We start from the raw sequence: 27,005 nt of genomic DNA, 5'->3' as shown, positions 1-27,005 counted from the left end.
GGAAGCTCAATCTCTTTTCCCGCCAAGCCTTCACTACTCAAATCGCTATATGCTAGGGCAATATCAAGCTACCCCCAACTCATCAAATGCACTTATAGACTTTAAATAACTGTATGATATAAAAATAGGCAATCTCTAGACCTACAGTTTGTGTTTCTTTGTGTTCTACGGATTTTGCCGACAGGCCTCAACCTCCATCACCTCCACACCACATCCTTCACGATGTCCTTCAATATTTTCTGTGTCAAGGAATTTGGACAGTGAGTAGGCCTACATCATGAGGGCGGAGAGTTAGCTCAGTCGGTAGCGCGTCTGCCTCAAGATCCAAAGGACCCCAGATCGATACCCGGGTCCCACTGAGCAATGTTGTGTGTACTTTTACCGTCCTCTCTAGTAAGAGGCAAAACACTCTGTCCCTCCATGGACCTAACAGATGTTACAGACTGTAGGTCCATGGTCCCTCGGATAGGACATAAAATTGAGGTCCCGTATGTGTGAGAGAGTCACAACTCGTGCACGTAAAAGATCCCGCTTCATTCATTCACCGCAAAGGGCAGGGTGTTTAACCCAGTGAAGTGGTCCCTCTTCACATCCAACTGGACCCCAAGGAAGACCAGCTAGTGCAGCAGAATATGGGCTATCCAGCCATCTTCTCAGATGGACTTGAAACAAACACACACTGCTATGGGATTTTCTGTATATTACAATCAGTACTCAAAGCACGCGCAGGGCTAATTGATCCCATTAATAAGCATTTTCGGTGACAATATTCTCCATTCCGTTATTTCCTCTCGGAATGCTGTACCCCCCCCCCATCCCCCCCCCCCCCCTCTCTCTCTCTTTCCGCCGCTGTCAATAATTTTGCCGTTCTTGTATGGCCACGACGAACAATGGCCTAACGAAAACAGCCAGCTCTTCAAGCTATTCATTATCCTTAACCTGCGGGACAATCGCTCTAATTGATTTGGCTGATGGATCCATGACGTAATTATTATTTTTTTTTTTATAGTGGACACGTGATGGCGCGTTAAGATGATTATAGCCTAAGAATGACCCACATGATATTGCTGATTGAAAATTCGATAGGAAGTATTTTCGCCTCTGAGAAAAAAGAAAGATTTTGTCACTGTTTCGGACAAGAAAGGCTGCAGCTGCTAATGTGCTGAATCAATAAAATACAGGCAGAGGAAGTAGATTGTTCCTAACTAAAAATTCGATACCATCAACATGATTGTGCATGTACAGAGAAATGAGTGTCCTTGCCCGTATAGTAGTGACGTCAGCCTTACATCCGCAGTGTGCTACCGCTTAAGGCAAGCCATTACCAAGGAGGTATGCCTCCTTGGTTATACATTGTAGTACTTGTTGTCATACGTTGGAAGCAATCACGACTGCTCCACTAGCAGGGTAAGACAGGCAATTATGACAAAAATGGGAAGCGGTACGGAGGGTCAAAAGGCTTCCAATGTTATCATTGTTATCATATTACACCACAAAAATGCAGCAACATAAACAAGTTATGGACGCCGCTAATATCTTCATGTCCACAAAAAAGAAGAAGAAGAAGAAATCCACTCCCAAATTGTATCAATTTCATTTAATAGGGTAAAAAAGGGCAAAAATTATCAAAATCGGATAAGAAATAAAGAAGTTATGACATTTTTTGATTTCAAACCTTTTCGGAAAACATGTCTTGACCAGTCGTTATGAACATTTAGATGAGCAAGTTGATGTTGTCTTGCTCTCACAATTTCTAATTCGTTTCACCTTTAATAGAAGTAACAAAAATTTTGTATTTCAGCTGTATCTAGATATGAATCTTGCTTTTAAGCCACCCAAAATAAAAAATAAATGTTAACTCTGATATATTCTGGTATGGGAATGTGCTTTTATCTTATAGGGTTAGGGCACCTCCCGTACCTTTAGCTCTCCCACAAAGTTGCTAACGGTAGGTAACAGCCGTGAAACCTCCCGTTGTATGATTATTTCATAACCGACGAAAGTTTTCTGTATTCTGTTAAGGATCTGTTTCCTATATAGCGTGCTTATTTAGCGCATACGAGAGTGACGAGAAGACAACCACAGTCATATATGACCCGCATTCTGATGATTTGACTCCATTCACATGGACGATGTACCCCGGGCCCGGTCTTGACTACTGGAAGGCAACTGACTCAGTATATAAAACCTTAAAAATTCTCTATGAGAAGCACGTTCACACAACGAAGAAAAGCCAGATCCAGACAGGGCTCATCACTTTATAGCCCTAGGACGCCTACATGCAATCCATCATTCGTGTTAAAATCCTTGGCGTTAATGTTTATGTATAGTAACACTGTCACCATAATGAGCAGTCAAACTTAGCATGATTAAAATTAGGGGGAAATCAGCACGTACAACCCCCAGAGAAGTCGGAGCGACACAGACAATATTTTTGAAATATATAATTGTCAAATGTTCACAACATCCGCTAGAAGAAATAGAAGGGAAATGCAGTGCAATGGCAATAAAAGATACTCTTCGGTGCCGTAAAAAAAAAACATCGTTACTTTTTAGGCTATTTTTGTGTGCGGAGAAACAGATGAATAAAACTGAAAGAAAGATACGATGCATGAAACCGAAATCGACTTTTACTACAATCAGTGGTGACAACCAACCTGAAAGACCAACGACATCGGAAGGAGGAGGGGAAGGGAGAGAAAATATGGGATAATGGGAGTAAGAATATAGAGATTCTGACATTTTAATTATTCTCCCTTTTTTTTATTTTGCGGGTTTCGGGATAGACAGTAGCTGGATAACGATTTGACGTGACTGTTCTTTTATTTCTCTCTCTCTCTCTCTCTCTCTCTCTCTTCACTCGTCGATCCGTAGAAGGGGGTGTACTTTAGGTCAATTTCCCCACTTCTTCTACATGACACTCGCGGTTTTTTTTTTAAGCACTGGTTTTGTTTTTACTCTGTAAAAGACAACAACAACAATCTTCCTCCCAGTAAATTGGTATTTGATGGATCGTGGTATTGTGTATGACAGTGAGTACAGATTTTCTCTGTTCCTTGATTTCCGTTTGTTTGCTTATCACGATTCCACAATCGTACGTTATCGCTAAATGTTCTGGGTCATTGTATTAATCTGAACCGACCACAGATATGCATTCATTCTAGGTTAGTTTATTTTCGTTTTTGATAATCAAGTCTCTCCCACCCACTCACATGGTATTCAGTATCCACGCATTTACTCATTTATTCATTCATTGCCAATTTAATTTACCTTCCTACACTATACAAAGCACTTTCCTATGAGCGCCAGTCCCGAAAAATCATTTGTTTTCTATGGCTATCATACCAGATCTAAAACTTTAAGGCTCTTAAGAAATCTATTCTTATTGAATTCATAATCAAGACAGCATCACATTATTTTAAAATATATGTGAGAAATCGATTGTTTAATTACGTGTTGTTGATGATGGCTAATGATATAGTTAAACGAAAGGGAAATCTGACGGCAACAGATGGTGACAAAATAACTTTGAGGAGAATGCCTCATTTTTCATATGTCATGGAATTTACATATATATATATATATATATTACGTCACCAAAATGAACAAAAAGAATATGTAAGTCAATCTAGCTTATGTTCGCAATTTACAATAAAAGCAACCAATGCATATCGGGGCTGTATTTATTAGGTATACGAGTACACGGACATTCACTAAGATCAGTACGACCAAGTCTATTCTTTTTTTTATCTCTCTCTCCTTTTTGAACATGCGTATTACCGAACTTAATAAAAATAAGGTCACGGCTACAGTTGGGAGCCTCAGGAGCGGCTACCCCTTAAAATATAAATGATTCTGTTTTTCTGGTAAGACCATATTGAAAGATACATATTGGAATGTGTGTGTGTGTGTGTGCGTGTGTGTTCACCTATCAAGTCATTCTGGATCACAAAGCCCACTTCAGGCAATAAGGGGTAAAATGTATCAATTTTCTGATATATGCAATGTTTATAGTTACGCACAGTCCATATCTAAATGCTCGTCAGAGAATTAATCAAACGTATTCAAATTAAATACAGATATATTTATCCTCTCCTCGTCTTTTTGTCGTATGGTTTCATTCCGTCCATATTGTTGTTTTTTTCTCTGTTCATTTCTTAGGGTCTCTTCCAATCTATACTTATATTTGGCCCTCCCCTGCAGTTAAAGGGATTGTGTTGTCTTGGCTGAGGTGAGGATTTAGCTTTGAAAGTTTTGCGAGATATTTAGAAACTACTCTATGAAATGTTAAAGAGCATATAATAATTATTCTAAGGGCGATTGACATTTTATTTGATGAAAATCGGTTTTGAAATGACTGAGATATCAAAAAATAAGGTAAAACAAAGATATCCTAACAAAAGTCGTGGCCTGTTGCATTTTATTAGGACTGCCCTGTTTTTTTTTATTTTTTTGATATCTCAGCCATTTAAAGACCAAATTTCATCAAATAAACTAAGAATTACTTTATGAATTGCATGTTCTTTCATATTTCATGAGAGGTTTCTCATTATCTCACAAACACACATGCACACACAAAGTTTGAAACCTGCATCCCTATCTGAACCAAAACTATACCATCCCTTTAAACCTAGCTTCATAATCCTTACCGCTGGTGCATCGGGTTAACGTGCCGTTAAACGTCGTAAAGAATCTGCAATACTATGGGCAACAAAGCTTCGCAGATAAAATCGCTCCGAGTGAAATTCGCTACGTCTCTGAAAAGGGTTCACATTAGGTTCCGTAACACATCGCGGGGTGAGAGCGATGCGATGGTAGAGCACATTAAGAAATCATGCGATCAATGCCAGATATACACCAAGCAGGGGGGAAAAGGGAAGAAGAACAGAAGCAAAAAAAAATCTCAGCTTGGAAGCGCGCCACAATTTGTCCCAAGTGAATCGTCCTTGACGTCGATGGCAGTGACACTTTATATTTTGTATTCCTCTTTTCCTTTTTTCTCTTTCTTCTTTCCTTTTATCTTCCGACGGTTTAATCATCACCTCTGACCGTCAATTCATGAATATTAATGAGAAAAAAAGATCAAGTAAAACCGTGATAAATAGTCACTTTTGCAAATCGACACCTAGAGACCGCTACACGCTCGGTAACACGTGTCCCTCTAGAAAAAAAAACCAAGAACATCAACAATAAAGGAATATGCAAAAGAAAAGCAAAACCTCAACAGTATTCGTGTACAACCCCATGTTTGCTTTCACCCCTTGATTGTTCCTTGTAACTTATCACAGAGATTTGTGCATTGATATGTTCGTGTTTGTCTGTGAACTTTGTTTACGTTGAATAATTATGCTTGTTTACTGGAGAATATTTTTTGCATATGCTTCAGGCATAAGCACATGCACTTGTGAAACTTTTAAGGCTCAAAGAAGCAAAAGATGACATTAAGATGATGAAGAAAATGAAGAATGATAACTGCAAGAATCATAATCTGTTTTTTTTTTCAATTTGACAATATTATTCTCGGCATCAAATAACAGATAAAGAAATTAATTGTTCTTTCGTCAAGTTTCATTTGAAATTAGTCCTTTTTTGCTTCGTTTTATTTTATTTTTTTATTTCATTCAGTTTTGTGCCTCGTGTGGAATGAGGGTTGCTTTATCGTCATGATCATGATATACAATGTAGTACTGTACATCATGATTAAATTCCCTCAGGAGCTATGCATTTTGAAAAGAAAATTAACAGATGCTTTTTAATAGAGAAAATACATACTTTTTCTTTTCTCTCTATTTTTTTTGGGGGGGGGGGGTCGACAAATTCGACTCGGTTTTGATTTGGTGAGGTTTGATGTATCTTTTATTTATGCACATTTTGAAACAAATAGATGCAAAGTATACGATTCATAGAAAACAGAAAACACGAATCAATACAGGAATTTTAAATACTGCTACTTTAACAGTAGAAGAAAGTAGAAGACAGGAATTGTAAATTCTGTATCTTAACAGGACATACACAATAGTAAAGTAGCGATACTGTATTGTATAGTCAAAGGAGGAGAGGGACAAAGCGTTACAGGAGACTGCCATTAGAAGGAGAATTTAATTTGAATCGACCCCTTAAACAAAAACACTAATTCTGTTCACATTTGCATTTCAAAACCAAACATTACTCCAAGTGGGAAAAAACGGCACAATGTCTTGTTTATTTGTGTGCAGCAAAGTGTTGGGTTGTGTTTTACATTGCTGCTGTTATATTGATGTAAGAACGTATGTGTGTACGAATGTCAAGGTGTAAGATAAGCGTAGAAATTCTAAATTCACGTGTCTTTGATGTAGTATTGGCGGTATTGGGGTAAAAGAAAAGAAGAAAAAGAATGTTTTCAAGAGTATTGATGATAAACTTCACATTCATGGGTACCAAAAGCTGTAGGGACTCTCGAGTTTTTAACTATCATGCCTGACTAGATCTTGGACAACAACGTGGTGTGTATATTGGGGCATCTGATCGTGCGCGGAAAAAGGATAATGGTATGCAGGGTTTATAAACTGGTGCGTAAGTACTGCAGAAGAATATCTTACCGTTACATTGGTTCAATTCATTGTTAATAAAATGACAAAATGTAGACTTTAGCGATGGACAATGAAAAAAGGAAGAGAAATACAGAGAGAAGAGTAAATGTAAAACAGTAACCACAGAAGAATTAAGGGCATATTACTTTTCAGGGTATAGTTTTGACAAATTTTGTCAGCATGCAAAACGGAACTTGGCCCTGTTTTCTTTTTCCCGCCATTGTTGTTTCAGGCAGTCAGGATTCTTCCTCTCTCTCTCCATCTCTCCCCCCCCCCCCTCTCTCTCTCTCTCCTCGGTGTGTTCATATCTCCCGTAGATAGCTCAATCTAAGACAGATGAATTAATATGATTTGGTCTCAGAAATTGATTTAAAACACAGAATGAGTGCATTAAAACAGGCTTCGTCAACATTGTCCTTTATACTTTGTCATCGTGTCATAATGTAGATTGAATTTCACACACAACGAAGTGATTTTTTCTTCTTCACTTTCTACACATTTGAATCAAAATATTAACTGCGGCTGTTCTTCCAAATCTATAGATTCGACTTTGTGTGTGTGTGTTTGCGTGTCTTTTTTTTCTTTTTATTTACGGTAAGCGTTTGTGTGTGTGTGTGTGTGTGTGTGTGTGTGTGTGTGTGTGTGTGTGTGTTTGTGTGTGTGTGTGTATGTGTTTTCCCCTCTCGAATCCTACTGATGTAGTTTTTCCGGGACTAATTTCTGCCCCCTTCTCATCCAATACTTCCTTGTGCCACCGCTTTCTTTTTGTGCCACTGCCTCCGCTAAATTCCCGAGGCATGGCAATTGGCGTTACGGTTCGCTGCACGTCATTTTTACACGTCAATGCGGGCCATTTACAGCGCATAATTTGTGGCACATGCCGCTGAACCACTCCTGACATTTTGGGGAGGGCCTTGGGGAGTCGTGGGGGAAATGTGCAACCATCTATGCTTGATCTCGCGCAACATATCGAATTTTGTACACCGTGGTGATCATTTAATCCGCACCACAATGTTTAAACGACGGACCCTGGCCACTCATATGAAAGACATTACGGAAGATAATATTTTGTAATGGTACTACTTTAATATGCGGGGGTATTTTGGAGGTTTTTAACTGCATCCATTATTATAATTTATTACCGACCAGTTGATGAAATCATCTTTTTTTATTGTAAATGGAGAGGAAAAGCGACAAGGACTTTTGACAATCGTATCCCTTATCATGGCTTCCATTTTCCAACCAGTTGATGGGATGATATGATTTCATGGTCGTTGAACGGGGGAAATAAAACATTCGTACACACATATTCACGCCTTTAACATTCATACGAATAACTATACTATCATGGTCATGTTCTGTTGCCAAACTGAATTGAACAAACAAAAATATTTCATTGTACTCGTTCAAACCCAACCCCTTGAATCATTGTAACACCAATCACCAGTACTAAAGTCGAACACACACGTGCTTGTAGATGAAATACAAACAAATACAATAGGCCGTACAATACAAGCCAATTCTACAAATATGGTAAATAAATTGTGCGCGTCCCGTTCAGCTATCTATCTAAAACTCCGCAAAAAAAGTTTGGAAATCAGAATTTGATCAATTAGTTCTATCTTATCTTAGTACTAATTGAAGTATGCTTGGTAACCATAGAAAGATTGCTAAATGTTTCGTAAATCAATAGCGAACTTGTCATGTTTGTGGCTTACAATATGGGATAAGATCAAAATTGAAAAGTTGCAAAATGACCCAAGTTTGGTAATTGACACAATTTTTTTTCCTTGTTGATAAGTGAGTGATAAAGATGGATTAAAACAAAAAGTATGCACAAACAAACACACGAACATGTGCGGTCATTTAAAGACAGGAATTCAAGCCATAAAATCTCACAGAACCTTCACAACAGTCACACAACAAAGTTATGAAGAAGTGAAGTGGCAGGGGCTTGATTTACAGCTCCGATTTGTCTTGTGACGTGGGCTTTTTGAACATTGCTTCCACGTGGCACGATGAACAACAATCGAACATAGGCCCTACGAAGTGAGCTATCAACCTTGCTTGTCATGACACCACTACAAGCTTGACTGTTTAATTCATTCCAAATTCCATTAAAATTGGCATTCACGGCTGGCCAACCGAAAACAAGTCAACGACTCTATACAACAACAACAACAGCAGCAACAACAACAACAACAACAAACATGTTCTTTATTGATTCTTTCTGACCACTGATATTCATCAAGCAACTTTCCATCGGACCTCAACCTATATTTTACAATACTGCCCTTTTTCCGATAGCGTAATCAAACAAACCAAACAGGGTAGTATTTGAAAGAAGATTGAGTGATATTATTGATGATACAAGCATCAATTTATCATTACCAAAATTTTAACATCTGAGTTCGTGATTGATTATATCTCCATTCCCTTAAGAGAATGAAGAAATAATCGATCACAAAATCAGATTCCAACATATTTTGAGGAGTTTGGCGCCAGCACCAAAGAAGTGAAACATTTTGTTGAAATTGATCACTGCTACCAAAGGACAGCTATCAAGATTCCAAACTTTTTTTAGGTTGGAATCTGAGTTTGTGATCGATTATTTCTCCATTCTCTTAAGAGAATGGAGAAATAATAGATCACAATATCAGATTCCAAATTTTTTGGAGGAGTTTGGCGCCAACACCAAAGAAGTGAAACATTTTGTTGAAATTGATCACTACTACCAAAGGACAGCTATCAAGCAGCTAAATTTCACGCCAGTCGTTTGCAAATGAATACTCATGTCTCTGACGACAGAAATGAGACGAGTAATATGACAAGGGGCCTGTTTCATAAAGAGTTGCAATTGATCTTATATACTGATCAGTATATTGAGCGTAACTCGGTAAATCGAGTGTGAAGTTCAGCATTGAGGGTAACTTTTGTTTCGTAAAGACACGCTTGATTTCAAGAAAAGTCAAGAGCAACTTTCAGTAGATTGAGTTACTTGTGATCAATCACAAAGTTGTTTATGAAAAGCAATTTGCGATTGATTGCAACTTACGCTCGATCTTTGACTTTATGAAACAGGAAGAAGATTATTGTTTGTTTGTTTGTTATTTCATTCTGATGATAGTACCTTGTCCATTTCCCTTCAGCAAGGCTAATCAGTTTTTTAAAGATCGAATTTTGCGTGTACGGGTGACATGGTCAACGTAACGCTGACTTCAGTTCAGGGGCTCATTCTTGCCAAAAAGAAAAGCAAAACCCCCAGAGATTACATTAACATCCGCAAATATCGACAAAATCCTCTTAAAATTGGAAATCATTCTTCTAGCAATTTTCCCTTTTCCACAATTACACGCAACAAGTCATTAGCAATTGTCCTCATGATTCTAATTGATTCACTAAATCTCATAATGATCTTGATATTGAACAAACCAAGGAATCGCCACAATGACAAGAGAAAAGAAAATGTTATTCCCTATTACAAAATCCGCCGTTGTGTAATGCTTTGTATATCCTTTTTTTATTACTTTCAATTACAATGAATTGTATCTGTTAAAGGCACAGTTTACCTTTGGGAGCATTGTTTAAAAAAATGTTCGAGATATCACAATTGATGCCTATGTGTAGGTAAGTTGTATTATAGAACATCCTACCATGTAAAAATTTTGCAATAAAGCCTAAGATAAAAAGAGATATCACTATTTTTCTCAATGAACAAGAACTGTAGACGGTTAGTCTAGAAATATTTTCATTATAACTATTATTCATATTTTGTATATTTAACAATACTTAACATTAATCATACTGATTCAAATTTTTACATCGGTTGTTTCTATCTCTAACTCACATTTTAGAACTATTTTGAAGCACTAAAGCTGGGTTTTTATTTCATCTGCAAATGATCAATTATGCCTTTAATAAGTTGCGTTTGGCGTGACTATACTGACGGAGGGTGTAGCTTGACTCAACATCTATTCGCATCACGACCTTCGACCAGTGCAAGCAGGCCTCAGAGGAACAATAACTCTGCAAGTCATGAGAACGGAATGCTCGCAAGGTAAAGAACTGAGAAAAACTGCTATTGTGTGACTAATACCGCGCCTGTCCTTGTATATGAAATTAACAATTTCAAATAAGGGGTTTATACAAAGCCTACTGCAGGCATCCAATAGTGTGGGGACGGAGAGGAAAGGGGAGAGGGAGATTCAAAACGAAAGAGAGATGATGAAGGAATATAAAGAGTTGTGTATGGAAGTAGATTGATAAACATACTCTTTTTCTTTTGAGAGAGAGAGAGAGAGAGAGAGAGAGAGAGAGCGAAGTGCTAAAAATCATCTCAAAAGGTGTTATGGCCCTAAACAGATGACATAGTGATGTAGTATATTCTACCACGTTTCATTTTTCCATTAGACGGACCCCCACCGCCTCCCACAGATAGGCAAGAGATTTCAATAGACGTTACAAGTTGCAAACGCGGAGGCATTGTTGCAGACTTACGCAAAATTTTCGGCGGGGGGGGGGGGGGGGTGGGGGAGTGGATGGTTACAGCTCAGCTTGAAATGACAACTATACGGCATGACTCTCTGACATCAGCTCTAGGATAATCTACAGTAATAGCGCAGTGTCGTGGTACTTGCCTTCTTGTGTTAAAAGGCTGAAAGGAAACACAAACAATCTTACCGAGATGAAATACCTTAAATGGTAATTTGTGTATTCCTTTTATCAAAACTGTCGAGGGATTCCTAACTTACATAATAGTACACAAATTATGATGATGATGATGATAATAATGATAAGGATAATGATAATGATAATAACAATGATAACTACGTGTCTTTAATACTATTACTACACTAATCATCCTTATCCTTATCATTATCTTTGTTATTCTTATTATTTTGATACGAACCACATCATTGTTATTCTTGTTATTTTGATACGAACCACGTGCTGGAAGTTATTTTCAAGACGAGAAAAACCTGAAAGGAAAAAGTCAACGCGAGTGTGTTCACCCAGCATGCAATCGATGCGTGAACCGACGGCGGTTATACACCATTTGGGAAAAGCACAACAAACGGATTATCAGAAGACTGGCACTCATGTACTAAACTCTCTAATAATGCAGCATCAGATATCCGGGGTACACAAGTAAAAGTCATCAGCATCTTGTCGTCAGCGTCTTTTAGACACAGGAAGAAAAAAAAATGCAACCAAGTTCGGATTAAAGAACAGGTGTCAGTATGCCAAAATAAACTCACTAGGAGCGGCGGCGGCGGCTAAAACTCACCTCATGTGCTGGGGAATTGTATCCTGCACGGGGGAAACGTACGGAGCGTCAGTTACAACAGAAGAATATTACTCTCAACCATGCGACGCAGTAAGAATGAGATCTCCGGACGAAAAGTGAGATTGTGTGTGAGAGCGGGAGGGAGATATCCGCCACTCCGACAGACGACCGATGAAGTTGTCTCATACGTCACCAGTCTTGCTCTTTAGCATATCATACTGACGGGAGTGCGGAGGAAGCATCTCCCGCTGATGTTGTTTTTGTTTGATTGTCCCCCAGCGAATGGCGGAATGCGAGTGCGCAAAACAGAGAATACGGGGGGAAACCGTATAGTGTGCGGGTTGTGGAAAAATGCACAGCACGCCGCACGGTCCATCTCATTTCTACGGCCAGCTGAGGAGATGCACACACTAGGTGTGCTGAGCACAACCAGAATGAATTAGGGACCGAAGAGAAGGCAGTTACAGTTGTACTTCCAAGCTTGCACTGCTTTTGGTTGCACAATGATAACGGACACGACAATCTATTTGCTTATTTTGTCTAATTCCATAGATCGTCTTCCTGAAAACAAAAATGTAGGGCACGTCATGTCCGTGTATCCATATAATTTTACTCTTCCCTTCCATTCAGCCGTGTATGTAAACATATTCATGAACTTTTTCATATAGTTGTATCATAATCCATTAGAAATTATCCTAGAAATTGTGAGGACAACAGTATCTATACTGACATGACTGAGATACACGCGATGATATTAATATTTGTAAATGTTACTATTAATGAGGAAATGAAATGATAATGATAATGATAATGAATAACATTTATATAGCGCTTAATACTGATGTGTCTAAGCGCATCAATCCGGAGAAAATAATATATATATAACGTTATACAGCATTATGTACATATTATGATAACGTATTATGAAAATGTAGATGATACTACTAATACAACGTTATGGGTTGTTGCCGGCATTAGGGACAATACAAACTGAAAATGTACGAAATAAACTGAAGGATTATAACTCCTGCTTCGAGCGAGAACGTTGCAGAAGAACGCACAAAGTTGTTGCTATGTGGAACTTTATCCCTTTTTTCCTTTTATTGATATATCTAGATTATCTATCGCTTATAGAGCAGTTTGGCAGAATAGTTTTCAGTTATTTTTCCCGAAGCAATTATGAATTATTATCAAAAGCATGACAACTGTTGGCTTTTCTTACGGTGTCGGTCACTGGGAATCAAGATAAGATTTATTCACTTGTTGCACCTGAAATTTATCCCACTGTCAGAGTTAGCTGTACAGACGATGCTCGCTGGATTGCGAACAGTCAAGGACACAATATTTAGCAAAGTTTGCTGCCAGTAGTTGACCATGAATGAAATCACAAATTCTGCCGTTGTAGTAAGCTTCGTCCGAAAATCTTTATTCTATTATACACTATTGTGTAACAGGGAAATGAATGTGTGCGGTATTTAAATTTGGTTACCCAGAAATGTTCATCGTTTCCTTTTTAAAGCAGTAAATGATCACTTTAGTATGGTGTTTTTGTAAAAAAATGAGGGACAGTGCAGCTATACTCACACACAGATTATTCAAAGCATTATTCAAGCATTGTGACAAGACGCCCTTAAATCTAAATGACATACAAACGCACATTTACTGTCAATATGCATGACACACCAGACCTGACAGAAACATACACGTCTAAAAACACACAGATATTTGCATTCAAATGGTCGTGCGCATCCCACATGAAAATTATCACAAGTGGGCGTTATTGCGCGTGGGAGACTTATGGAAGGCTAATTTATCAACGACATGAGTCTGAAAAGTACAACATAAGGTAGGGAGCACTTCTCTCTTGCACGGTAAGATTATCCACTTCTTTCCTTTCTTTCTTTTTTTTATTCCATTTTTATTCCTGTTAGAGAATGTATGCCCGTTTGAAAAATTTGTGACACCACATTGCGCATGCGTTGTTGTGACACAAGAATTAGAGCGCGTGTAAAATGAGAAAGTCTCGTAGAGCCCAAAAGATTGGGACGAATCATATGGATATAGATGACGAGAGAGAGAGAGCCCGGGAGTAAGAGAGATAGAGAGAGAGAAAGAAAAAAAAATGAAGACAGAAAAGTGGGAATGAGATATCTAGGACAGGGAACGCGGGGACTATTTCAAACATTTCTATACTGTTTATGTCTCGCTCCTGCGTAAAATGTAAGAGTACCTCTTGTGTTCTTTGATCTCTCCCGTCAAGAGCTGTGGAACTAATGACCCAGTCCCAGAGTGCATACGGATTCACGCAAGTTTTCATCCTACTTCTACGGTAACAAACAGTCGAAGGCATCTGTTCCGGTTTGAAGTGTGTTTCTGTCCTAGAAAGTGTAGCTTATATTATGCATATTACTATATTTTTTGCTACATTATAGCGAGAAGTATGGAGTCATTATGTTTCCGTGGAAACCGCCTTGGCAACATAAGACAGCGAAGCCTCCAACGGCCGCCATGCATGAATCAAGGACACGCGCAACACGACTGGTATTGAGCCAGTCGATCTCAGGGCTAGAAGCCCACACCACCGGCAGTCTCCATTGAAACTAGATCAAGAGAAGTTTAGGAGAAATACAGTATGAACCGTTTTGAACCCATGCCGTATGTTTGTGATTTGAAAGGGCTACGAGGGGAGCTTGAACCCAACGATAACATGCTTTGAATGAAATTGGTGAAACCAAAGTGATACAGCAACGGAAATTGAGCAAACATCCAGAAAGATACCGCTCCATGGTCACGTGACTTTCGAGGGTGCCCAGCGCGCATCGTATGCAATGACTTATCGATATTCAATTCAAATGCCGCGTACTCTATCAATTGGTCAAATCAACTTAAATTTTCGACCGGTCTGTTGTGTGTATTGCAATCACATGGAAAATAAGTTTCTTTTTTTTTCGGATTACATTCTCTCCTAAAACTTTAGATTGATGGATTGGGACTCAGAATCATCCAGTCTGCACTGAGTAAGACAAACATGTTATTCATTGTACAGTACAAGGGAAAATCTCGTACACGAGGATTACAAATGGGAGGTTCCTATATAGGGTGTCTTTGTCGTCATTCTGCGGATTGCCTTATTAACCTAATCTGTGCAAGAGTGTCAATTTAGAACAAACTTTGAACACATGTTTATGGAGAAGAAATTTAAGTGGCATGCAGATGATTAAGAGCCATCAGTGTGGAACTTGAGATGCTCGTATAAATTTATGTGTCTGAAACATTAACAGCGGCCGCTGGCAATGAATGCACATGGATTTATTTTTATGTTTTTTACATCGTTGGATGCTGGCGAGCATCTGCATAAAAATGTTGGTAGAGGCAAGGTGGGAGAGATAGAGTACATGGTTTCCCAATATCTTTTCGCTTGAAGCTGATTAGTATCTGCATCTATATTTCGTTAGAAAGGAGGGGGAAATGAAGAGGTTTTTAATGGATTCGAGTCAAGTGTTACTCGTGGAGATCAGAGATAATGATTTTCAATAGAAAACAGTAAGAAGAGTATAGCACACATACACTCTTTAGAGCGGCATAACTCCATTTTGCGTCCTTCATGATTGGAAAGACCTTTAACCATGAGTGAAAAAAAAAACCAGAACAAAAACAAAACAAAAAAGAAGTTCAGCAGCAACAGAGCGGTTTAAAGAGATTTTTATCTCTCACGAAAATCCTTGTGTGTATACAAAGATCCAGATGTGTACTTGAATAATTTTGAGCCAGTAGGTTCAGCTATCACACATTCCTTGTTTATGTACACGCCTTCTGTATTCCATGCATTCGCATTCTTGTCGCTATTTAAATGTGCGACTTTGGAAACAAAACAACCAAACGACGAAATCACACTAATATATACAGCTCAGATTTTATCATGTTCAACGTTGAAAAATGTAATTTGATGATGTATTTTCGTCAGAATCATGGTTTATTCCTACCCCGTCTCTTTGTTTTAGGACATTTTTGAATATCAAATAAAGAGATGTCGACAATGATATCTAAACGTTGTCAACAATGATGGTGTGCAGGCTTTTCTTGTAGTCGATGGCATAGCAATCAATTAAACTTTGCTATTGTACGTGATAATTCTTCATTCAAAGAAAAAGAAGATATATTTAGCACTCTTTCGTGGCCTTGGAATTCATGGGTAATGAATAGGAAAAAAAAATTAGCTTTTTTTTTTATGAATACACGAGTGTTTACGATGAAAGTACAACACACTGAATCAAGGGAAGGAATACGGTAAATGGAATGTATTAAGTTTCTTGTGACAATGTGTATATAATAAGACAAGAGAGAGAGAGACAGAGAGAGACAGACAGACAGACAGACAGACAGACGAAGGACTAGATTAGAGAGAAAGCATGTAGTTCAATGTCATGGACATTTCATAGAGGAAGAAGCACGTGTTTGCAACAATTGATCACCTGATGATTGGTCCAGAGAAGAATTAAGATCACTTTAGCTTGTGTACTCTGCTAGTAAGTAAATCATCAATAAATTCCATTTTTCAATCCAGGTATGATGAAAGACAATTTGAGGTATATATATGTATATATCTTTTTGTAATATATATATATTGTAATTGCTCCACGTATTGGCAGTACTAGAAATAACAATAATAATGTCACAATAGAGGAATGCATTAAAGGCCAATTGCTTTGATTTTGTTTCAAAATCCGAATTTTCGGGGGCCTCTCCCTTCGTCAGGGATGAATGTGCTAAGCACTATATATATATATATATATATATATATTATATATATATATATATATATATTCGGGGGCCTCCCCCTTCGTCAGGGATGAAAGTGCTAAGCACTTTCATCCCTGACGAAGGGGGAGGCCCCCGAAAATTCGGATTTTGAATTAAAATCAAGGCAATTGGCATTTAATGCATCCCTCTATTGTAACATTATTATTGCTATGAACGATATATGCACCTATTATACATTAAATACACAGACTTCACTTTTGCACAACCCCGATGAAGGTCTACAGAAAAACCGATAACTGCATGGGTCAATAAACGACGTTGAATCTATCTATGTCCATTGTATGCTACTTTCACCGTCAGTCTGCTGGTAGTCAGTATATGTATATATCATACATCATTTCTTTTTCTTTTGATACAAGTAATATTTAAGAAAGCACTGGAAGTAGGAGCAGTAAGATCCAGCAGTACGTCACTTCAATAACCAGGGAATACCTTGGAAAGCTAGGGTATGGAACCTCCTTGAAAAGAGCAATCATTTTTCTCTCCTGGGCTGAGTGGGAGGCCGAGTCTTTTATGGTAGCGGATAAAGGAAGTGTTAATGGTAGAGTCAAAAATAAGTTCCCATTTCGAGGAAATTGCTATTCTAGAAAACGGCATTCACAATTACCTTCTCTCTTTCCCTTATTTATTCTAGCTGTCGGCCCTTTTCCCTTCTCATCTGCATGTTTGTTTGTTTTTTATTTATTTATTATCCTGTCATGATCGTTTTCCAGATTGGAAATTTATGGACAATAAACGACTTAATGCTTTCGGCTGATATCAAAAAATAACACGTGTTTTGGGTGGTTTCTTTTTTTTCAGAGGTACTTACAACATGGCAAATACGGGGGTGGTGGGTGGGGAGGGATACGTAGGTTGGAAGAAGATTTATATCGCAGTTTGTAATATCTACACATGCGACGTGCAACAAAATCTTCTTCTCAGCTCTAGAAATGCAATATGATAGCTGTAGTTTTATCTATGACTTGGGAAAGATTTGTACTTGAAAATTAATGATATTATCTATTTTGAAAATGCGTATTCGCACACACCAGAGGAAGCTTCTTCTCCTGATTCAGACCACAAATACAACAGATTCAAACGATAGGGTAACTGACCAGAAATATACAAAATGGATTAAAAAAAAATCATCGTCCCATATGATAGATACATATAGGCGGTCAGGGTGGGAGATAATAGAACGAGTTGATGCAATTATAGGTGGAGTTAGTTAAAACAACAAAAGCAACTTATATGGAAAACTTGATAGATGAAATGCAATGATATGAAATGAAATTAATATATGTATCAACTGTGTTCAAAACATCAACTTATTTGTTATTTATTTTTTTATTTATTTATTCAAGAAAAAAAAGTGAACAACACATCAAGATTTTCGTGGAAACCTAAAAAAAAAAAAAAAAATGGTGGAGCAGAAAGACGATTTACATCATGTCATGGAGTTTAACTCATGATACGGTGTACATGTGTCACCTGAAAATGACAGCTAAGTATGTCGCCAACGAATCATTAAAAACCTACTTCACACCGGGTAGTAAGGGGACACCATCTCGAGTGGGAAGGCTGGCCCGGATCGGATATGTTCGACAATCCCCGTAACGACTTATGTACAGCTTTATCACTGACCTCTGTATAAAGTACATACACAGCCGAAGATTCTCGAATGGAATCGACCCTTACCGATGAGCGTATACGCTTCGATGCACAATATTTGCATACCGGTGCTATCCATGGATAACAGCTTTTACGACACAGTTGTTCAACAGGGAATGTAACAGTGCCTAAAATCATCGTGGTTTGGAACCCACCAATGAATCCCCAATTCACCGAGTCTTTAAAGGGGCATTCCAGACGATTTTCATAATTTCACATCATGACAGCTCCATGTATAGATTTGTGGAATTTATTGTGTCCTTGAGCAGAGAAATCGATGAAAAAATCTTAAACAAATTACACTGAACAGCGATGACATATAGGAGCCTCACATACAATATTATTTCAGAAATGTAGCAGTGTAATTCCATTACAGTACCGCTTCACCTGTGTAGAATCTATGCATGTCTTCTTGTTTTGTTCTGCTTCTTTGAGCCCCAACTCATGCATGCCATGTCAGCATCCTTGTTCATTGCAATCTGTTATAAATTTTGAAAACATGCTTATTCCTCATCCCAATAACTATAAATTCTAAGACTGTGTAGGCCTACTTAATGATATAACTAATTTATATTTGTTCAAATGTAAAAGTCTGAAATCATCCGGAGATCTCCTTTGGCACCAAGACGACCAAACAATAACGGCTGTGACGTCATGAACAACAACAACAGTAACAGTAACAATTTAAGACCTAATAAAATGGTTTAGGCTTTTTTTTTCTCAAAGATGTAACATTATGAAATGTTAAATTCTAAGTAATTCTATGGCAGTGCGGGGTTTTCTACTGTTCTGAATTTTGTTCTATATTTGTTAACATAATGGATGCAATTTCCTCGGTTTTGGAAAACTGTCTATACTTTCGCCGCATGCGGCGCACTATCACTTCTAAATTGTGATGACGTCTAAGAACGGAGTCGTCGATATTGATTGTCCGACCAGCATAGCCATAGCCAGCGCAGCGACCTGGCAAGGCTATGCTAGCGCAGCGAGCGACAGCCGGCCGGCGGCTAGCGCTGGCGGGGGAGAGAGCTAGCGAGCGCATAGCAGGTGCTGCGCTGCACTATTGTCATTGGCTAAGCCTTTAGACAAAAGAATATTTAATGAATTGTATCGGATTTAATACTGCCAATAATACAGATTACAACTGTGGTACGCTTGGATGTCCATTATTTTCGGCAAACTCGTGAAATGGGTCCCACCACTGCGTGTCTGAACTAGTAATAATACTACGGCGACTCGCCTGTTTGAATACAGTACTCGTGAATTCAGCCCCACCGTGTGGCGTTCATCGGTAGGTAAGCACGGCGGTGGGACTGCCTTCCACGATCAATACTCGTGAATGCGGCGAAAATGACTTCCTAATATGTCCCTCGACTAATTTAACGGCCAATTTAATCATAAAAACAACCCTACCTAACCCTAAACCCTAGGAGGACCTACCCTTGCTTGCTATAAACGCACGGGTACGGTGCACGCGCACTACGGTGGGGCCTATTTAACGATAGCCCCACCACCACTGCGTGTTTGTATTCAATACTACGGCGACTCGCCTTCTTTATAGGCCTAGACCTACTCGTGAATCCAGCCCAACCGTGGCGTTCATAGGTAGGCCTAGATAAGCACGGCGTTGGGGCTTTCTTCCACTGTATGATTTGCTAGCATAAAACAAAAGCTACTCGACCAAAAATTGACGATCATTCTTGGTATCGTTTTTCTTAGAAAATGGCGCATCTAAATTACTGATAACAAATATTGCAGAAACTGACCATGGGAAACTGGTTTGGCCCTTTTTTTTCCTTCTTTTTTTTGAGCCACGACCCACCCTGTAACACATCCCCCTAGAATGTAGCCTCTGTACTACTACCAAAGATTCTGCTATTAGGCCTACTACTTACTAGTCTACTAGACCTAGTGATAATAGTACTACTACTAGTAGTAGTACTAGTAGACTACTACTACAAGTAGACTGCTACTACTAGATCTACTACTAGACTACTACTAGTAGTTTAACTTGTTACTGTTACTGTTAGCGCCGGCCGACGGGCCAGGCCACGGCCGGGACGCTCCCGCTTGCTGCGGCCGGAGTAGCCGCTCACTTTGTGAGCGAGCTGGGTCTGTTCTTCTAGTTCTACTACTTACTAGACAAACAGTTACAACTTACAATGTCAATCATGTAGAATACATTATATCCTTTCTAACGTTAAACTATATGGGGGCATACCAGACATACCACTCTGTATTTCCCAGGCGATCGTTTCCGTGAGGTCTATTCTCGGACTTGGTGCCATTTTCATACGCTCTTGCACTGGCAGCGGGTGAGATGCAGCTGGTTCATATCGGTAAGGTGCAACCCCACGATAACGTTCTGGTTCATCGGCTGCCTCTCCCTCCATATCTTCCCCTTCAACTTCATGTGCCTCCTCTTCTTCTCCGCTATCGTCAGAGCTGCAGTCTTGATCATCATCATCATCATCAATGTCGAAGTTTACCCATATAGGGGAAGACATTATGCTCGAGGTACCAGGTATTTGTGCAAGCTAACTTAGTGATAATGTACGTGGTACTAATGCGTGTATGTGTCGACAGTCAGTGGGTCGACCGGGAGCGCACATCCCGCGGGGCCCGGGCCTGGCCGGGCTAGCTAACGTGTACGCGCGTGTACCAAGCTAGTAATCTGAGTGCTTGTGCTGAGCGGCGTCTGCTAACTGAGCACAACTCCGTGCTTATACGTCATCAATCGGTTCAGGGGTGTTCGTCACGTGACTATCTTTTTCGCAAAAGCTGCAACGAGGTCCTCCAAAAATGTGATATTTGGGGGAGTTTCTAGAAGCGATAAAAACCGGAACGACACTGACAACATATTTACATTGATAATTATGACAAATATTTTACATTTCTTTTGCATATCAAAACATTTTGTAAGCATTTTATTAGGTCTTTAAAAAACAAATGAACTGGAAGAGCGGGTGTTTTGCTCTTCGTTATTTGTTGACGAATACTTTGCACGCGTGTGTGTACTCACATATGGCTTCCTTTTTGTTTTCCCACCGATTACCAGCGCGTCATCGAGATATCGGGTCTGCGATTAATGATCTGCAGGATTGTGGAGAACGAGGAAGTGGGGGGGGGGGGGAGACGAAAGATAAAAAAAGTCACAGTTGAAAACAAAATAAAAATAAAATCAACATTGTGTTTTGGGGTTTTGTTTGATTTGTTTTTTTGCGGAGATACTTATACTGCCGTACTCAAATCTCATTTGCTATCGTCACTATAGAGTCAAGATGTCATATGGTCAGATTGACTGCATGATTCTAATGAGCCCTAGATACTGCTCATTACTATAAGAGTCACCTTAGAAGAAAACCTTGAAGACTATTTTTTCTTTTTTTTAAGATCGATAAGATGAAGAGAATACTTGTCAGGATCACAGATATTGTTTACCATTGGGAGCAGTGATTTAACAACTATTTGAATTATCTCATTTGATGCATATGTGTAGGCCAGTTGTACCACAAAACATCTTACTATACGGAAAAAAAATCGCAATGAAGCCAAAAATATTAATGAGAGGGCAAATGGTTAATAATGTCTTAAAAGGATTATAATACCACATATCGACCGACCTGTATATTGATATATTTTAATCCACAGATTGAATTTCAATTTTTATGTTTTTATGTTTTATTGTATTCAATTTTATGAGAAATGCATGAATATTGTTCTCTGCTATTCAAGGTAGTTGTAAGAAAATCAGAATTTAAGAACATCAAGACAAAGAAAGCCTGTAAAAATGGGACATTGAACTTTCCTCGTCTATGTTTAAAGTAAGAGATATATGAAAATAGACAGACAGACAGACAGAGAGAGAGAGAGAGGGAGAGAGAGAGAAGACAATGCGAAATCAAACCGCGGATAATATATTCGATCTTCATCAAGTCAATCATCTTCTTCTAATTCAAACATGACTTAAAAACAATACAAGTTTAGGGCATAAATGCATAATTCCACCTTGGGAATCGTACATTTCGTATTGCCAGAAGGTCAGAATGGTGCATCGTGGTTGAGAACTAAAGAAGTCCCCTTTGATTTTGGTCATTATCAGCAATTAGCAGTCATGGGATGGGGAAATTACCGGCAAACAATGTCCCCCCGGAGGCGCTGAAAGTGCCCTCGGAACATTTCATGATTAACCACGAGAGTGAGCTCGTGTATTTTGAGCAAAATTTAAGAATTCAATTTCTTTCACAATCAAAAAGAAAAAAAAAAGAGAGGAAAAATAGGAAATTAAAAAACACAAAAACACCCGACCATAAACGTAGGGCATTTGGCGTACTAAGACCACTGACAGTGGTGGAATATTAATCCAAATCGCAGAGCTGGTATAGGACTGGCATTGAAGTAAAACATATCCCTTCAAACATTTTTTTTTTGTACTGATAACAAATGGCATCAGATTGAAGTCAAAGTACAAAGTGTATGCTATAGAACTTAAGAATTCTTTCTATCCAAAGCGATTCACATTTTCAAGAATAATCCAAGTTACGCTCTTTCACAATGCCAATATTCTGATGTCCCTATCCATATTTGATTTCACATTGATCTATCTACATAACTCGGGGGTATTTACACTACATGAATCTCATGTGTCAAGCCATTAGCGGTTAGCTATATAGGTACCTACATGGGAGTAGAAGAGAATACATCATTACAATTTTCATACTGTTTTTTTTTCTTCTTTAGGCAGTCCCATTGCCCAAGAAGACAAACAGTAATACATTCAGGTCGGTTCTGCTTTTGTTGTTGCTGCTTTTGGTTTGCATTATTTCTTTCTTTGCTTGTTTGTTTATTTGTTCGTTTTGTTTTTTGTTTTGTTCTGTTTTGTTTTGTTTTGTTTTTTTGCTTTTATTGTTATGGGAGTTGATTATTAGTCGGGCATTCAAAATTCCGTAAGTGTTCATTCTAGAACCTTGTGTATTTCTTTGCCTGCCTCGTTTATTTTAAGTCTTTCGTTTTCACGAATGTGGTAACTTTATAATATGACAATTTAACAGAATTAAATGGGAAGTTAAGTCCTTATAGAAATTTAACTGAATTAGATGGGAAGTTAAGTCCCACACTCTTGCGCAGAACCTCTCTAATCCTCCAAATACTGCCACTGGGTTTTTTTTTGTGTGTGTGTGTGTTTTTAGAGGAGTTCCTTCCTGTACAAATTAAAATGGAAAACTCGAGATTCATCAATACACAGAGACTGTCAGCTTTCGAAAATCGATTTTTTATCTCATTATTCCATTTATTCAATACTATGCTCCTTTGTAAATGCAACTTGTTCTTATTTTTCCATGTGCTCGACATGCAATAAAACTCTATATTCATTAAGAGATGAAAGAAACTAATATGATTATGCGACTAGATGGATAACATTATATAGATGTCTGTCCGTGTTTGCGTCTGCGTGTCTACTTATCGACTTTCTGTTAACACTTAGCAAGTAAAGAATTATTTATGAAACAGGCTTTGCACACGTTCAACGTCATTACTGTTCTCGCGTGGCAAAGCGACCGGACAAAGTTTGACTATAAAAACAAACAAGCACACAATACCAACAAACAGTGACGTCAGTGAGAATTGACGTTAACAGTACACTAGTCAATCATCAGCTTTTCGTCACGAGATAATAGGCTTTTTTCCCCTCACATTTAGGTTAGGCAAAGACATGGATAGAATTTATGATTTGCAAATACCGCTGGTTGAAATCAATACTTAAACAGCGATTAACACTGCAGGGCGCCATTAGAAAGCATGGAATTACATGCCATACCCTTGAAAATTTTGTGAATGTTCAAGCGTTTTTGAATTTAATTTGAAAATAACAACAAAAAAATTTGTATGTATGTGTGTGTGTGTATATGTGTGTAAGTGGGATCTTTATTTTTTATAGGCAATCGAGTCCTTCAGTTGGATGTTTTCTCATAATTACAACGGTCGATGACAGGCGCTGTGGAGGTAACTACGATTATGATTATTATGCCATGTTGATAATACTTCAGAGATACCGCAGTCGTGAAAATCGACATCGATTACCTAATCACCCCACCCCCCCCCCTGTCTATCTGAATCGTTCGTCATCACAATGGTTACTACTGGTGTTGTGGTTTTTCTTTCATCATAATTTATATAACAGTAATTTTTGTCCCGTTCCTGTCTGGGAGGGTGACGCTTTTTGCGTTGATCCTGGTAGGATAATCAGCAGTACCGCCATTCTTACTGTATATAGTCAAAATTATGCGACTGCTGTCGTCCAAAAGGTTTCTTCATCATGGAATCCTGCGGGATTTCACTTGCACCGTTATTGCCCTGCATGCATTCGATTGCCAAGTAAACATGAAGCCTGTGGCAGTGCATGGGGTCACGAGGATTTAACACACAATAAATCAGGGCTCCGCCTTCCAACTCTATAGAGATATCTCCTCCCCTGCACAATCACCCCCTTCTTCCTCAGACTATAATTCCCCCCTTCTCTTATTTTCGTCGCGTTCTCGTTTCCCTATGAAAAAAAAAAATCCCCCGCTCCGGAGCGGACGTGAGGGGTGTTTGTTTCCCCCCGCAAAGCCCAGCCGTTATCTGCAAGGGCCTTAAGTCTCCTCCTCCCTCTTTCCAGCGCGCGCTGGGTCAACACTCCGCAGTCCGGAGCCGGGGATCTCAGGGGTATACCCCTGAAGTGTCAAAAATTGCTCCCGGTGCGCGACGGCCGAGCGCGGATTTACTTGAGGGAGATGGCGTGGGAGTATAGGCTGCAGATGATGAGGAAAAGGTGAGATTATGACAAGAACAGAGAAAGAGGAAAATTCGAATGACAAGGAAAGAGGCAGACCGAGATAAAAAGCAATGAAAGCAACAACAACAACATCAACAAGAACAAAACTAATCACTCCCAAAACAAGAACTCAAAAAGAGAGAGAGAGAGAGAGAGAGAAAATAAGCAGAACAAATGAGATAAGATTATGACACAGAAATTAAGAAAATCGAGTCAAACCAGTAATTTTTGTCCCGTTCCTGTCTGGGAGGGTGACGCTTTTTGCGTTGATCCTGGTAGGATAATCAGCAGTACCGCCATTCTTACTGTATATAGTCAAAATTATGCGACTGCTGTCGTCCAAAAGGTTTCTTCATCATGGAATCCTGCGGGATTTCACTTGCACCGTTATTGCCCTGCATGCATTCGATTGCCAAGTAAACATGAAGCCTGTGGCAGTGCATGGGGTCACGAGGATTTAACACACAATAAATCAGGGCTCCGCCTTCCAACTCTATAGAGATATCTCCTCCCCTGCACAATCACCCCCTTCTTCCTCAGACTATAATTCCCCCCTTCTCTTATTTTCGTCGCGTTCTCGTTTCCCTATGACAAGGAAAGAGGCAGACCGAGATAAAAAGCAATGAAAGCAACAACAACAACATCAACAAGAACAAAACTAATCACTCCCAAAACAAGAACTCAAAAAGAGAGAGAGAGAGAGAGAGAGAAAATAAGCAGAACAAATGAGATAAGATTATGACACAGAAATTAAGAAAATCGAGTCAAACCAATGATTATCGAAAAAACAAAGTAGACGTGGAATCGTATCGGGAGATGATATGACGAGAAAGAGGGAAAGTCGAAAAAAGAAATAACGGTTGTTGAATCCGTTTTAATCCACCCCTCCTCCCGCCCTCTTCTTCGTTGGAGAGATGTGCTAGCGGGGTTCTCTATTCGCGTCAAGTACCCATTGATACAGATCTCGCTGTTCTATACTCACAGAGTCTGCTGATGGGTACTAAAATCCTTTAATAGCACGTCCTGTTATTCCCATTCATCATCTGCAATGTCATCTTTACTCTTAAAAGACAGCGCTGCGGAGCTGCTAGAAGCTATAATTACGATGTTGCTCACTGAATATTTGATTTGGGTTTGCTTCACCCTATCACGGGGTTTCCTTATCAAATGATATTATATGAATTAAAGATACACAAGATGATATGTACAAACATGGACATGCATATTGACATAGAATCCAATCCTCGACAGCGTAGTTGGAAGCAAAATGGACAAGTTTACACATGATAAAGCAAAGTCTGTTGACAAAAATTGTCTGGACAAACTCAGAATTGTGCAAAGTTTTCCCCATATCTGATATTTTCCCTAATACGTATTCCCTTCACAGTGTCGAAAATGTTATACGAAGCTTAAAATACTGTACCAGTATCCGTATCATCAATAAAGTTGTATGTAATGTAACGTAAGTTTTATTCCTATTCTATTCCATAATGTGAATTATATTCTATAGATGACAGAAATATGATGATCTTGTAATATGATTTCGTAGGAGAAAAGAACTAATGGGCCATTTCGATGAATTAAAAGTGGTAGAAAAAATTTGTGACAGGTAATCGATTTGTGGCTGTGAGCGTCATGTCCATTCATAACTTGTTAATTATTCCTTGCAGGGAAAAAATGGCTGCCTTTTTTATTGCGGCATATTGTATGCTGTAAGGCATCAAAGTTGTTTGTGTGTCCGTTTAAAAGTATGCATTACAAACTTACAGCAACTCTCTTTTGATCTCTTTTGATCATTGAATGTATTTTTTTTTTCATGCTACATGTTTGGTTTGATATGCTCCCAAGCAACAGCAATTCA

The 27,005-nt window shown here is 38.8% G+C and overlaps 1 protein-coding gene across 5 annotated transcripts in view; it reads right to left on the bottom strand.

The window, feature by feature from the left end:
• LOC139740302 (uncharacterized) overlaps positions 1-27,005 on the bottom strand; it is a 127,508-nt gene that overhangs the window by 29,231 nt on the left and 71,272 nt on the right. For 3 of the 5 annotated variants that reach the window (XM_071650888.1, XM_071650884.1, XM_071650885.1), the window contains exon 3: positions 21,353-21,423. The exons of 1 other annotated variant lie outside the window; for it this stretch is intronic. The gene's annotated coding sequence lies outside the window, so the exon portion shown is untranslated. Of the gene's footprint in view, positions 1-11,856; positions 12,003-21,352; positions 21,424-27,005 lie in introns of those variants that run through there. One more of the 5 variants, XM_071650887.1, reaches the window with a different exon arrangement.

Source organism: Diadema antillarum, unplaced genomic scaffold, assembly GCF_040938485.1.
Source record: "Diadema antillarum isolate AM-2024a unplaced genomic scaffold, OU_Dant_1.0 seq00000846_RagTag, whole genome shotgun sequence".
Lineage (NCBI taxonomy): Eukaryota > Metazoa > Echinodermata > Echinoidea > Diadematoida > Diadematidae > Diadema > Diadema antillarum.
Note: the sequence above shows the minus strand (reverse complement) of the source record. Positions and strands in the feature narration are given on the sequence as shown.